Here is a 3,570-nt window from a genome sequence, read left to right as displayed (position 1 = left end):
AAAATTTCAAAATGTCTAAATTTCAGACTTTAGGAAAAAACCATTTTTAGATTTAAAAATTTGTACATGTCCCTTTTAGAAAAATATAACAAATTTTTTTATTTTAAACATTTAAAATCAACCTTTTTAAATCATCTTAAAATTTGGCTCTATCCATGCATTTGCATTAAACTTGTTTAACTTCCCTTTCTCCATGTGGAAGCATGCCATTGGTTGGTGTCTGCCACATCATCCTCAACCTAGCACCATGTGGCACCTTCTGATTGTTCCATCTGTAGCTACCACATGGAAATTCCTCATTGGTTCAAGAACTATCCAATCATTGGTTATTGAACAACTACCTTATCACTAAAAGATCATCACTAGCTCGAGCCCACTACCATGTCATGCTTGGGTGCATTACTGCTTTGCTTATTCATTGACTAACTTCTCCTAGTGGGGAAGCACCCACTACAAGATGTGCCACATGGCACAATCCTATGTCTCCTACCTTTTGCCTCTGCCACATCATCACATGTGTTGGTTTGTTTAAAATTTCTCTATCTTCATCTCTAGCTGGCTTACCATGGGCCCCATGCATAAGCTTGCATTTCAAAAGTTCTTGTCTCTTAGAAATTTAATATGGGAGTGCTTTTGAATTTAAACATTAAAAGAACTTCATACCCACTGAATGTGGGATATATCATTTTAAATTCATTTTCTCTCCTTTGCTCATGGTGAAAAATCATAGGCCTTCTCCTATCAACTGGTGGCTTCTTCCTTGCATGGTGCCTCCCTTTAAATAGTCCCACTCCATTCCAAAAGCTTCCATTTGGTTTAGGTTTTTTAACAAAACCATACTCAATGTTTTTAAAGATAATTAGGCATATTTTACTTAGTGTTGTGCCCCTATTTTGAATTGGCTTCCTCATTGAAGTGGTTTCTCCTCTTCAACCATGGCCTCTCTCCAATGTTTATGTGGATGCTGCTTAAATGATGTGGGTGGTTCTTCATGCTATGGAAGCCATAGGATCTTCTATATTCCTTACATGGATTCTCCAATGTATGCTGCCAATTTGTAATAAAAAAACAAATTGCTTACAAAATATCTAGTTGCCACCCTTGCAAGGCTATTCTCTTGCAGATTTTTTAATTTTTAATGGTGATTTCCACCTTATAACTATGACTTGATAAAACATGGGAAATCTCCCTTGTCTACTACCTGAGCATGGGTTCTCCCCTATTATGTGTGCTCTTCTGCTTGGCTTTGTTTTCTAGTTTCTGTGAGAACATAACAAACACATTTGTAACATCCAACTTCCCTATTTATCTCATCTATTCTCCAAGTTGATCAAATATATGAGTCCTTCCTATTTGTGAAAAATTAGCAAGAAATTTATCATAACTAAAACGAGGAGCCTTCATGCCCTTCTCAATCATTCTTTCAATGTAGGCACATGTCTCTTGTGATCAGCCTTCCCTAAGAAGTCCTCTAATAAGAATAATCTATGAATTGACATCAAGACTGCACCCATTCTAAGTCATTTGTTTCCATATATCAAAGCCGTTTTCAAATTTCCTCATCCTGAAATATAATTTCATAAGCATGTTGTAGGTGTGAATGGTTGGTTTGAAGCCATATTGTGTCATCTCATCATAGAGTTGAGTAGCTTCATTTGGTTTATATAGATCCACCATGACTTCAATTAGAGCATTGTCGATTTGGCAGTCATGAGGTATCCCTATCTCTTTTATTTCTAGAAGAAACTTATAGGATTGATCCAAATTCTCATCATTGCCATAACCAGTGATCAAAAAAGTGTAAACAACAACATCTATTGGGGATCCATTTTCATCTCCATAATAGGGATTCATTAAGTCTCCAAAAGAGGTACAAGGATTAGAATTCAAAATGCCTAGTAGCTGACTGAATTCCTCATCATTCATATACTCCTTACTTGCAGATTAAGATGGCAATTCTTAGGTCTCCACCTCCATGTTATCATTTTCATTGATAGAAGTAAGGAAAATATAATCTTGATTAAACCTTCCTTGCAAAGAATCCATTGACCCATCAAAGCTAGCATTGTCATCAATCTTATCAATGTGGTATAATTAGTTGGGCCCTAAAGTGGGTTCAGCTAAAAAAAAATCATTTCCAAATGATTGAACTACAAATTTGACTCATTCATCCTCTGGCACTGATTTTAAACAAATTTGACCACTAAAAATGAGTTTGCAGCTCATTTTACATCTTTTTGCAAACTTTCAATTTTATGTTAGGAGGTCCTTTGACTAGCCTTAAAAACTAATCCAAAAAGATAACCCGACTCTAGGAACCCACAGAATGATTCTTTGTCCTACAATCTCTTACCCTGTTGAATCTTGTCTCATGATGAATTCTTAGTCAAAATATATTGACTATCAAATTTTTCGTCTCAAAATTGGCTGCAAACAAACATGTCAGCAAACACTAAATTGCGTTTGGATTTGGCTTTGAAACTGGGCAAATGAGCACTTGGTAAAATGAAAGTAGGGGTGTTTTTTCACTTTCATGAGGAAAATGTGAATCTATGGTTTAGGCTAATGATGAGTAACAGGACACATTTGGAGAATGGTCAAACTAGGCTACTCAGAATTTGCAGACTAGAAACACTGATAGAAAGCAATTTTTACAAATTGAATTGACCTGGGAAAGTGTGCAAACAGATTCATCAAGACTTGAAAATTGGCACACTTAAAATATTTTCAGAGTGAAATGTAGTGATACAATGCATTCAATCTCACCTATCACAAATCTCAAGTTATAACATCCCGAATAGGGGTACTAACCAATCTGCATTTCTTGACACCAGTAAAAAGTTAGAAATTGCATTTGGAATCACATTTGAAAACTGATCAAACGAATTCATTAAAATCTCAAACTTGAAACATAGCAAGTCTTTGATGATAAAATACAATGAAATAGGAATTTTCTCATTTTGGTTAACTAGGTCAATGTTATAACTAGTCAAACAGGGCTTCCCAGAATTCAGAACAAAGTGCATTAGCGTGACATCAATAAATGACCAACTTTGACAAATTCAAAACCTAGATAAATGGACTCAAAATGACTTGAAATCTAAAACATAGGCTCTTATGTATGGACACTATGCACTCCCAACATGGTGAGTTATGAAACATTATAGTGTATGAGATATTCACATGCAAACATAGCCTTCTATCACTGTTTGACACAGGTGAATGTAGAATTGTAAATTGCTCAAAACAAGACTTCACAGAATAGCTCAAAATGTTAATTTAAATTCATAGAACAAATAGAAACACTAAATGAAAGGTTATAGAAGAATTAAACACCTCATGGGCATAATGAATACATACATCAACATTAACCTTTACATCATGCTCATTATGAGAAAACAAATCAGCATGCTCATGTAAAATGGAATCATTCTGAAAACCATCATCCACATATGATTGATGCATGCTCTCCACTAGAAACAAAAATGATTCATATTCTACCTTGTTCAAAAAATTTCATATGTCAAAACTTTGCAACTCACCTTGTGTAAGTGGATGTGAAGAATATGT

General features: G+C 34.9%; 1 pseudogene; it reads right to left on the bottom strand.

The window, feature by feature from the left end:
* Nucleotides 1–1,197: 1,197 nt before the first annotated feature.
* LOC149537069 (putative pentatricopeptide repeat-containing protein At1g26500) lies at nucleotides 1,198–1,854 on the bottom strand (annotated as a pseudogene).
* Between the last annotated feature and the right edge of the window lie 1,716 nt (nucleotides 1,855–3,570).

The sequence above is a fragment of the Cupressus sempervirens genome, chromosome 10, assembly GCF_028749045.1.
Source record: "Cupressus sempervirens isolate cs-2001-9-10 chromosome 10, ASM2874904v1, whole genome shotgun sequence".
Classification (NCBI taxonomy): Eukaryota; Viridiplantae; Streptophyta; class Pinopsida; order Cupressales; family Cupressaceae; genus Cupressus; species Cupressus sempervirens.
The sequence above is the reverse complement of the archived record's forward strand: the minus strand, read 5'-3'. Positions and strand labels throughout refer to the sequence as shown.